Source organism: Orcinus orca, chromosome 19, assembly GCF_937001465.1.
Source record: "Orcinus orca chromosome 19, mOrcOrc1.1, whole genome shotgun sequence".
NCBI lineage: Eukaryota > Metazoa > Chordata > Mammalia > Artiodactyla > Delphinidae > Orcinus > Orcinus orca.
The window spans coordinates 44608585-44620865 of NC_064577.1; positions in this window are offsets into that span (position 1 = coordinate 44608585).

Below are 12281 nucleotides of genomic sequence, written 5' to 3' on the forward strand. Positions count from 1 at the left end.
ACTTTGCAGGTTACTTGGAGGGACTCGTTTCCACTTCTGAAGGACTATTCATGTTGACTACTCTTCTTGGCTCTAAGGGTATTGCAGAAGGGTGGGAAATGTTTAGTGCTTTCCTTTGCAAGGCTGAATTAATATGGGTGTTCTGTAAATGGGAGGGAAAGAATCATTTGGTAGTTAAGTGTTTCAAGTTTTCGCCAAGTTTTTTCACCCTGACCTTCACAGCCTAGACTTTTCTTTCAGTCTGTAGGAATTCATACGGCACTGAAGAGTTTTTCCTACTGTGTCTGCCTGTGACTTTCCTTCTCTTCTCCCAAATAATAGGCTTTCCTGCACTCCCCTCCTCTTCTCATCTTTTGGTCCTCATTCCCCTTCTAGATGCATCCTCTGAAGGCTTTCAGTGGGTAGTCCTTGGAAAAGGTCGAAGTAGATAGGGGAAAAAAAAAAAAAGATGTGGAGGTAGGACCCCTGAATCTTGCTTTCAGCTTTGCCTCTTTGACACAGTATGTCATAAGAAGCCAGTACTTATCTCCTCCCTCATTCCCTGCCTTCTCCATCATTACAGAATCACCAGGAAGATAAAAGCTTCATATCCAGAAAAGTGCATTGAGCTTTGAAGCAGGAAGGATAAAATAAGATGCCTTCTATGGTCTTTGGCTTTTCATTCTAGCCACCCTTTGAATTTCAGCACAGGGCCTGAAGGGATCCTTAGCAAAACGTGGACTAACAGGGGAGGGGAGGGGACACTCAAGTACTCAAGGGCTTTGCCAGTAAGTGCTGAGAATGACTGACCACATTCCCTGGGAACAATAAGAATCTTGCTGACTCAGATGCCACCTTTTATTCTGCTAGAAACTGAGGAATTCTGCAAGACTGGAAGATGCACTTTTCAGAGCAGGCTCATGCCCAGTCATTTTCTCCACAAAACGCAGTGCATAACTAACAAAGACAGATGGTTCTGGATCTAAATCCCGTCTCTACCACTTACTACAAGGGCGACTGTGGGTGAGTAACTGAGTTTCTTTGTACCTCAGTTCCCTCATAAGTAAAGTGAAGATAATAATATTCATCTCATGGGGTTGCTTTAAAGATTAAATGAGTTAATATTTCTAAAGCTCTTAAAGCAGTGTTTGGCTCAAAATAAGGGCTATATTGTCAAATGAAAATATAATGGTGGCATTGGTGTATACAATAAATAACTTATTTAAGTGCCTGGCACATACCAGTGCTTAGTAAACTGTTAGCTCCCTTCCTGCGTCATCCCCAAATGGAAGTTACATTTTTCCCTAGGGTTCATATCCCAAAGAACTTTTCTCAAGCTTAGAAGAGTTTTCCTTCAGGAGGGTGAGAAATAACATCTGGAAATGAAAGAAAAAGAGGCTGGAAAGGGGGTAGGTTATTTGCAGAGGGCTGTGCTGCCAAGAAAAACAGCAGTGTCTTTCTGTTAAGGATTCTCCAGGCAAAGGAAGAAAGGTTATCAAGAGAAGGATCCAAAGATGGGGAAGGGGGAGGTGGAGAGGGTTGTGCGATTCCCGGGGATCTCTTGTATCTAAGGGACTGCTCCCTGGGGGCACCGGGTTTGGGAAATCGAGGGAGGTCAGGAAGTGAGGGTGCACACAAAGGGCGACCCGGGTTCGGGAGAAAAGCTAGGACAGGAGGGGAGTAAGGAGCTGGGAAAAGAAGGGTCGGTGTGCGAGAAAGGTCCTGGGCATGGGGGTCTTGAGGATGAGAAAAGGGTGTGAGAATATTTTAGCAGTGAACTCAGTATGGGGCGTGGAAGAGGGTGAGCGATACCTAGACCTGCTGAGAAGCGGTGGGCTATGGAGCCGAGAGGAAGCGGGTGCGGGTGGCTTTTGCCACCTGGTAGAACGCCACCAGGGAGGGCAGAGGGGGTAGCCCTGGGGCACTGGGCACCGTGGGGGCCAACGGGGACATGTAGAACCTGGTTTTCAGTGGGGAGGCACTAGGAAGCCGCGGCCTGGGGACAGCACCGAGCTTTGGGGCGCTCTTACCCGCGATTTTTACTCTCCTGTCTCGGCCCCGCTCTGCCACCTGTACCGCTCCAAACCACACTTGTGGGTCCACTGCTCCAAGGATTGAGACACGCTCCCATTGGCTGCCAGACAACCCGTAACCCCAACCCGCGCCCCTCCTAACTTGGGGTCTGCCCGGCCCTCCTATTTGCATATAGGGCTTTCCAGGCCTTCGACTGGCCCCTGCGGTAGGCTGACATGCGCGCCCATCCCGCTCCCCAATTAACCGCTCGGAGAAGGAAGCGCCCGAGGTCGCCCTGGGAGACGCCAAGGACGCGGGGACGCCGGGCCGCGCTCCCAGCGCGCGAGGCGCGACTACCGCTCACCCTACGCAGGTCCCCGCCCTCCCCGGTCCGCCCCGCCCCCGCGTCCGCGTCGGTCCGGGCCCGCGCCGTCGGGGCGTCGTGCGCAGGCGCGGCTGGAACGTCCTGGCTAACGCAGATCAGCAAGTCTACCTCCGGAGCTCCGGCGGCGCGCGTGGCGCCGAGCTAGGGGCGCCTTGCCCTTTGGGCCTCTGCGGAGGATAAAAAGCCAAAACCGGGAGCAGGAGGCACCTTGCAGAGAGCACTGGATTGAGACCTAAGTCAAGATCTCAGGTTGCTTGTGTAACCTCAGGCAGCTGACGTGACCTGAGGCCTCGCTTCTTTAGCAGTAAAATGGGTATCACAAACCTGTGATGAACAGCTCAGGCTTAGTGAATCATGCCATCTCATCAGAGTGTGGGGGGTCCTGGCCCTTGCACTGAACTGGCCAATAAGAGAGGGCCGCCCAGGGCTCAGGGGTCTTGGCTTCTCGAAGCAACACCTTGACTGTCCTTAGGTGGAGAATCAGAGTAGTGACTGGATTTAAATAATTGTGGTTTCCTAATGTTTCCACCTGTCTAAGCTCAGAGTCCTGCCTGCAAAGGATTGGCAGCCAGTAGGGCTGTTTCTGCCTGGGTTGATTCAGGATTGGTGAAAGATTGAACAAAGGATAGATGTTAAGGTCTTGAACCATAGTGATTTGGTGAAACTCCCTTATGGATTGAGCCGAGGAGTCTTGCTGCCTGTGTCCATCCCTCTTCATTCTTGAAATTTTTCCAGATGCTTAACTTGATGCCACTGAAATGTAACTGCTCCTGTAAAAAAAATCATTTAGTCCCAAGGAGTAAGATTTATGTAAGATTTGGATCGTTACTCTCCACTGAGGGTAGAGCTCTTTTCCAGCAATTGAGGGGAGACATGTAAAAAGGAGAAACAAGGCCATCTCAGAAAACCTGTAGTCGAAACAACTAAGGGAAGAGGCAAAATCCACGTCTCTGATGTGAAGCATGTTGGAGTTAGTCCAGGAGTGTTTCTTAGAGTATGTAAGCTTTTAGCAGATTCATTGGGAACATTCTGGTCAGTGACTATGCCCAGGACTTCATGCTATGCTGTGATAGGATATTGGAGAAACAGCAGGTGAAGGGACTTAAAAAAACCCTTCAGGATGGTTTTTACTTTAAGGTGGAAACATTTGAGCTACAGCAGATGCAGAAAGAAATCTTATCTGAACTTCCCTTATCTGAATAATGCAGAGGTTTACAAGAGCCAGCAGTTACAACCCAGCAACACCCCCACCCCTCCAGGGAGACCTCCAGTCAGGGAGGCACCATCCCGGGATACACGGATATTCCAAACAAACTGTCTAAATAAGTCTCATCAGAGCCTTCCATCCTTTGAAGCCTTGAACACCCCCCCACACACCCTTATTAAACTGATGTATAAACCTTAATTCCTAGCTATCGGGGGAGTTACTCACTCTAGACTGCTCTCGTATGCATATAAACTGTTACCTTTCAGACGTAAATTGGTAGAGGAAAAGATTTCCTGCCAACACAGGACACTGCCCCTTTACCTGCTGATCTGCCCAGGCAGGAGGATAGAGGTAAAGGCATAGCTTAACCCGAAGCAGACACTGAAATCCTGCTACGTGGTACTTAAGTTCACACTGTAGGGCCCGAGGTGGAACCAGCAGCCCATCTGCTGCTCTTCCAGAAAACTCTCTGCCATCCTGTCCTCTTCCCTTTTCCCTTTTCCCTCTTCCCTCCAGGTGGCCCTAGGCCATCTTGCCCTTCCCCCTCTCCAGGGCCTCAAGGACCCAGGTGACCATCATCGACTTGTCACTCAGCAGATGCTTCCCTAAGACCAACTGTCCCAGCTTGGTTCCCCTCCCCCCATCCTGCCTCTTTCTTTCCCCAGTGTCCTACCAATCTGCTCTGGCAAGCTCACACTTTGGTCTCTGGTTCCTGTGGAGTGATATTGTGATGGAAATGAGGGAGAGGATGCAGGAGGGAGCTGCAAAGATTTACAGCTTCCAGAGGGCTTCCATTAAAATCCCTGACAACGGGTTATTTATGAGAGGGTTGGCTGCAGTGGGAGCTAATAGGCCAGAGCCTGGCACTGCTGTCCTTTCAGGGGTGATGACAAGAACAAACGCAGGGTGAATAGTAGAGCTGCCCCCACTGTAGAACAAAACAGGCTTCGACCCCATTGGGCATCCTCTCCAGGGCCAGAGAGTGACAGCCAGGAGAACTGAGAGCATCAGCGATTTGTAGCAGACAAACCGGAAACAGAAAAATACACGTGACAAATAAGTGAGGGGTTTTCTGAGCCTGGGTATGAAGGTTGAAGCAGTGTGTTGGAGGGTCCTGCCGGTCGTTGCAAAATGTGAACTATGTGCCCTCCTCTGAGCTCCAACTCAGGGGAAAGATTGTGTGAAAAAATACAGGTCTGAACTTTGGTTTTCACTTTTTGTGCCTAAGGCACCCACCTGACTAAATAAATAGTAAGACAATAACAAACCCCTCAGAAGGTTGTTTACGGTTGACACACACTCTCAGTTTGAGATGCTTCCTTTAAGTAATTAATGAAAAAAGAGAGAGTCCTGCTTTTGCTCCCCTGAACCAAGGTCCCGCCTGGAAGCACTCTCTTCCTGTGCCAGTCAAAAGAAAGTCTTGGTGGGCTTCCCTGGTGGCGCAATGGTTGAGAGTCCGCCTGCCGATGCAGGGGACACGGGTTCGTGCCCCGGTCCGGGAGGATCCCACATGCCGCGGAGCGGCTGGGCCCGTGAGCCATGGCCGCTGAGCCTGCGCGTCCGGAGCCTGTGCTCTGCAACGGGAGAGGCCACAACAGTGAGAGGCCCACGTACCACAAAAAAAAAAAAAAAAAAAAAAAAAAGAAAGTCTTGGTATATGTACCAGGAAGGAAGTAGGGAGTTGAAATGCTGCAATGTATTAGGGAATGTTATAGAAATGTGTCCAATCACAGAATCAGAAGTCTTGTTAAATCAGAAGAGATCTTAAAGACCCTGGTATTTCTCTTGTTTTCAGATGAGGAAAGTGAGGCCCAGAAAAATATGGTGGCTTGGCCAAGTCCTTGCAGGGTTTCATAGAGAACGGCTCCTTCCTTCACACATTCTTAGTACTGTTATTGGTGAAACAGAAACAGAAGTTGCTGTCCAGCACCTTTTTTGATGTCTCCCATTTTGGTGTGTATCTGGTGGGGCTGAGAGAGCCCCTGGGAATGGGGTTACTTGACGAGGGCAATGGAGCTTCCAGGCTTCTGGGTTTTCTTTGTTTTTTTTGTTTTGTTGTTTTGTTTTTAAATTTATTTATTTTATTTATTTTTGGCTGCGTTGGGCCTTTGTTGCTGCGCGGGCTTTCTCTAGTTGCCACGAGCAGGAGCTGCTCTTCGTCGTGGTGCACGGGCTTCTCATTGAGGTGGCTTCTCCTGTCACAGAGCATGGGCTCTAGTTGCGTGGGCTTCAGTAGTTGTGGCTCGTGGGCTCTAGAGCGCAGGCTCAGTAGTTGTGCTCAGGCTTACTCCGCGGCATGTGGGATCTTCCTGGACCAGGGCTTGAACCATGTCCCCTGCATCGGCAGGCAGATTCTTAACCACTGCACCACCAGGGAAGCTCTCCAGGCTTCTGTTTTTATCTTGTCCTTCTTCATCTTCCCTCTGCCTTCTGGGGAAAACAGCTTTCCTTGAAAGGAGCTATTCATGGTTGTTTTTAGGGCACCCTTTTCTTGGCATAGATGCTCTTAGAAACAAGTTCCATAGAAAGTGCCCTGACTGCAGCTGAAATAACAGGCACATTACTTGAACAATTTCTATGTGCAAGGCAGTTTGCTGGGTGCCATGGGAGACACCCAGACACATGCACTTATAAGTGCACTGCATGTAGCAAAGGATCCTCTGTGAAGTTGCCTTTTTATTTTTCTTCAAAGTGCTTGGAACACTCATTTCCCACCAACACTCCTTTTTGGTGGGCCAAACAATATTTATGTGTGTGACATGGGTATATAGTATGGATTCCTCTCACTTACACATTGCTGTCATTTTATAGGGCAAAAATAGTAATGATAGTCAAATTCAAGAATTACAAAGCAGTTAAATAGATGTAGAATCTTTGCTTTTTAAAAGTTGTTTAGGGGGCTTCCCGGGTGGCGCAGTGGTTGAGAGTCCGCCTGCCGATGCAGGGGACACGGGTTCGTGCCCCGGTCTGGGAAGATCCCACATGCCGCGGAGCGGCTGGGCCCGTGAGCCATGGCCGCTGAGCCTGCGCGTCCAGAGCCTGTGCTCCGTAACGGGAGAGGCCACAACAGTGAGAGGCCCGCGTACCGAAAAAAAAAAAAAAAAAAAAAGTTGTTTAGGGAATTCCCTGGCATTCCAGTGGCTAGGACTCTGTGCTTCCACTTGCAGGGGCATGGGTTCAACCCCTGGTCAGGGAACTAAGATCCCACATGCTGCACAGCACAGCCAAAAAAGAATATAAATAAATAAATATATAAAGTTTGCTTAATGCATAACCTAAATATTCAATGGTTAGAGAATGGGGAAGTAAACTGTGGTAGAATCACTTATGTAACAACAACCAAAAAAAAAAAAACAAAACCAATCATTATGAAGTTTTACAGCGTATAAAAGAATTTTTTACCTAATAGTAGTAAGTGAAAAATAATTTTATAAAGGCTATGACTATAATTATGTCAAACATGTATTTGTTTGCATTAAAATTTTGAAGTACTAAGAGAATGTTCACCAAAAATGGTAAAACCAGGGCTTCCCTGGTGGCACAGTGGTTAAGAATCCGCCTGCCAATGTAGGGGACATGGGTTCGAGCCCTGGTCCGGGAAGATCCCACATGCCGCGGAGCAGCTAAGCCCGTGGGCCACAGCCACTGAGCCTGCACTCTAGAGCTCGCAGGCCACAACTCCTGAAGCCTGGGCGCCAAGAGCCAGTGCTCTGCAGCAAGAGAAGCCACCGCATTGAGAAGCCTGCGCACTGCAACGACGAGCAGCTGCCACTCACCGCAACTAGAGAAAGTCCGTGCGCAGCAACAAAGATCCAATGCAGACAAAAATAAACAAAATAAAATAAATTAATTAAAAAACAAAACAAAACAAAAAAAGGTAAAACCATGACTCATACTGGCATAAAAGTGAATGCATGTTAAAGATGTTATTTAACTTATTCACTGAAGATAGTCAGATAGTCAGATCGTTCAGCTGGTTCAAAAAAAGCAGCACAATTTGTCTGATAAAAAGAATTGCCAATACAAATAATCAATAACCAAATTATAATAGGAATATAAAAGAGTTGTATTTGAGCCAACCAGGAGACAGCCTCTCAGATATCTCTGAGGAGCTGCTCTGGAGAAGCATGGTTTTCAGCACAGCTTTATATCTTGTCAGAACAAAGAACATCAAACAAGTCAGAGATACATTCCTTCAAGGTTTCCAGGAAAAAAAAAAAAACCGATCAACATGTACACAGCAAGTCAGTATGGCCTTAGCACCTGGGAAGGGAGTCTTATCATCAGAAGAGTACCAGCACTGGTGTCCCAGGAACTTTATTTTTAACATGGACATTCTTTACTTCTGGTCAATGTCCCCTTTTCTTTGATGAGTAAAGCAGATGCATAATGTATGTTTGATAGGCCACAAACAGTCTGTATTAGTTAGCATAAAATTCAACATAAATCATCTATAAGCCAGAATGACTTCCTCATACCTCTATGTGAAAATTTCTTCCATTATTTCCCTCTTTTGATCGTAAATCTTTTTTTTTTTTTTTTGCGGTACGCGGGCCTCTCACTGTTGTGGCCCCTCCCGTTGCGGAGCACAGGCTCCGGAAGCGCAGGCTCAGCGGCCATGGCTCACGAGCCCAGCCGCTCCGCGGCATGTGGGATCTTCCCGGACCGGGGCACGAACCCGTGTCCCCTGCATCGGCAGGCGGACTCTCAACCACTGCGCCACCAGGGAAGCCCAAAAGCCAGTGGTATTTCAGATAAAAAGTCACAAAAATCATAATCACATTTACCAATTAGTCAAATCCCATGTAGTTGATTTTTGTTCTGCTTGAGTTTAGTTTTTCCTTTAGTTTTGTTGACCATGCCTAGTGATTGAGGATGATGGTGACAGTAATCATTTTAAGAAGTTTGTAAGGTTTTTTTTAAGATTCCTATGATTGGGAATTCCCTAGAGGTCCAGTGGTTAGGACGCTGTGCTTCCACTGCAGGGGGCACAGGTTCGATGCCCAGTTGGGGAACTAAGATCCCGCATGCCATGTGGCATGGTCAAAAAATAAAAAATAAAATAAAAAATAAAAAAATTTTATTTTTAAAAATAAAAGATAAAAAGAAGACTCCTATGATTTGCCCAGTGAAGTGGGTGCCTTGATCACTGGAGACTGTGGAAAGCATACCCCACATGGAAAATACATTTTCTAACAGTTTCTTTGTCCTTGGGAGGGTGTCAGCTTTGCAGCAAGGGAAGGCTTTAACCCATCAAACAAAAAGGGGGTTGCCAGGGAGCCAGGAAGAGCCAAGCAGCTGTATTGGGTTTCCCATAGCAGCCCCAACTGTTTAATTTACAGCTATTGTTTACCCATCTTAATTTCTCTGATTTGGTAGCAGACTGTTGTCATGTTACAAAGACATCAAGATGGCAAAAGTCTGACAGCAAGGGGTTCATTTTTGAAAAAGCAGAATGGACTTTATCTACACGTGCCATAACCTTTACAGATTCTGTTGTTGTTGGCTTTGTATGAAAGTCAGCTAGAGCATTTCTCTAATACTTCGGTTCAGTCCCTTTAGTGTGAACCTCAATTTTGATGACTAATGACATTTTTATGTGAGGACATATAAGACTTCCAGGAGGGACTTCGCTGGTGGTCCAGTGGTAAAGAATCCACCTTCCAATGCAGGGGACACAGGTTCGATCCCCGGTCAGGATACTAAGATCCCACATGCCACAGGGCAACTAAGCCCGCCAGCCACAACTACTGAGCTTGTGCGCCTCAACAAGAGAGCCCACGTGCTGCAAACTACAAAGCCAACGCTCCCTGGAGCCCACATGCCACAACTAGAGAGAGAAAACCCACACACCACAACTAGAGAGAAGCCCCCGCACCACAACAAAGACCCCACATGCCACAACTAAGACCTGAAGCAGCCAAAAAAAAAAAGACTTCCAGGAATTTCACATAATTTCTGGAACGTTTATAATATATATTTATATAGGCATAACATAAAGGAGGCTTAATGTTACCTTTTATTTGACAATGCTTCCCATGTAATTTAACATAACAAATAAGCCCAATTAGTTTAATATCTCCCTTTGAGACACTTTAGGACAAAATTACTTCCTTTTCCCTTAACAAAATTCATTTCCATTCCTCATACCATTTTTTTCTGGCTGCATTGGGTCTTTGTTGCTGCACGCAGGCTTTCTCTAGTTGCGGCGAGCAGGGGCTACTCTTCATTGAGGTGCGCGGGCTTCTCATTGTGGTGGCTTCTCTTGTTGCAGAGCATGGGCTGTACGCACGCGGGCGTCAGTAGTTGGAGCACGTGGTCTCAGTAATTGTGGCGCATGGGCTTGGTGGCTCCATGGCATGTGGGATCTTCCCGGACCAGGGATCGAACCCATGTTCCCTGCATTGGCAGCTGGATTCTTAACCACTGTGCAACCAGGGAAGTCCCTCCTCATACCTTCTTTTACTTAAAACACACACCTATTTTCCTTGTATACTGAAACATTTCCCATATTATTTCTAGTAGCTTTAATCACATATGTGTTATAATTTGTAGCCCTTAAAAAACCTTAGTTGCTAGATTAAGAAACCAAGAAGCAAGCCACTGTGAACTGCTTGTCATACCAACATTTCCTGATTGGTGAACTTATGAATATATTTCCAAACCTCTAGAAACATATATTTTCTCTTCCAATAAACCCAAACATCTAAGAAGACAAAGTAGGTAAACTTAGACTTGCTTAGCAATTAATGTTTTAGTATTTTATCTTAATTGGAAATGATCTGAGTATTCAATGAGTTCCATTATTTAAATTAATTTAGCAAAACCCCAAAATCTGGAGAACCTATTTTTAAGTAGACATACCAGGGAGATCCCTGGTGGTCTAGTGGTTAGGATTCTGGGCTTTCACTGCTGTGACCTGATCAGGGAACTGAGATCCTACAAACAGCGTGGTGTGGCCAAAAAAAAAAATAGACATACCGTAAAATGTAATTATTCTCGGGACTTCCCTGGTGGCACAGTGGTTAAGAATCCGCCTGCCAATGCAAGGGACACATGTTTGAGCCCTGATCCAGGAAGATCCCACATGCCATGGAGCAACTAAGCCCGCGTGCCTCAACTACTGAGCCTGCATGCCACAACTACTGAAGCCTGTGTGTCTAGAGCCTGATCTCTGCAACAAGAGAAGCCACTGCAATGAGAAGGCTGTCCACTGCAACAAAGAGTAGCCTCAAAAAAAAAAAAAAAAAAAAGAGTAGCCTCTGCTTGCCACAACTAGAGAAACCTCACGAGCAGCAACAAAGACCCAATGCAGCCAAAAATAAATAAATAAAAATTTAAAATTAATTAATTAATTTTAAAAAATGTAATTATCCTTAATCACCTAAAAACTCTTATCCTATTTGTCTCTATTTTATTACTTACGAAAATATTATCATATCAAGTTAATTTTCTTGTTGACAAGTTTTATAACAGAGATAACATAAGTTTATTGACTTTCAGTAAACCCAGGCACATTAAAAGTATTATACTTAATGTTGATGACTCCAAAGACATGCCTGTATTAATAAAACCAATAACTTAAACTTGTTTTCATTCATTAAAGATTAATCTTAGATCATGTGATCCTTTAAAAATTGGGGTTAGTTTTTCATTACATGTAGAAATATTTGATTTGTAAGTGCTTACTTTTAAGTCAATTAAATAGAGCTCTTTTACAAATTAATTTTGATAATATCATCTGGAGGTAGAAACATCATATTTATAACACACACACAAGACACACGTATATCCAGATAGACACACACAGAGATCTCATAATTTTCTTGCTTGAGTTTAAAAGGCCTCTCTCCTTCCTTTCCCCCACCTGCCTTTTGTTTTCAATTTTAGTTTCTAGTAATTGAGCCAAGGCTGTAGTCTCAGGCAATGTGGTCTGTGTTTGCATTTCAAGGACATGATAAGAGTTATAACTTCAAGTTTTCTCCTAGGAGTACTTTTGTTCTCTCAGGGTAAGGATTTTGAAAACATGTTTTATCAAGCCAGATTTCTTTAACTGCACATGCAAAAAGCAGTTCTGGAATGTCAAAAGAGCTCCATCCTGGCCATTTTAGGGTTAGATAAGTACTTGCAAGTATTGGCTCCGTAATTGTACATGAAGCCAACAGTTCCAGTGGGTCGCTGTCTGTCTGGGAGCTGATAGGCTTTAGAAGCATAGTTTCCCACTTTTTTTTTTTTTTTTTTTTTTTGTGGTACACAGTTCTCTCACTGTTGTGGCCTCTCCCGCTGCGGAGCACAGGCTCTGGACGCGCAGGCTCAGCAGCCATGGCTCACGGGCGCAGCCGCTCCGCAGCATGTGGGATCTTCCCGGACTGGGGCACAAACCCGTGTCCCCTGCATCAGCAGGTGGACTCTCAACCACTGCGCCACCAGGGAAGCCCTCCCACTTTTTAAAAAAAGTTTAATTTTACTATAAAGTACACATCTTTCCAATTTTAAGCTACATTTTTTAAAAAAGGTCAGCTGACCTAGTTCACTCCAAAGTTCTTTCTAGGTCCCTTGCCTAGAAATTCTCCCTAGGTCCTTGCCTAGGAATTTCCCCCTAGGTCCTTTTGTCTAGGAATTCTCCCTAGGTTACTTTCACCTAGAAAATGAACTGTTACCCCCTTAAGACTACGAATCTTAAGATAACAGCTCAAA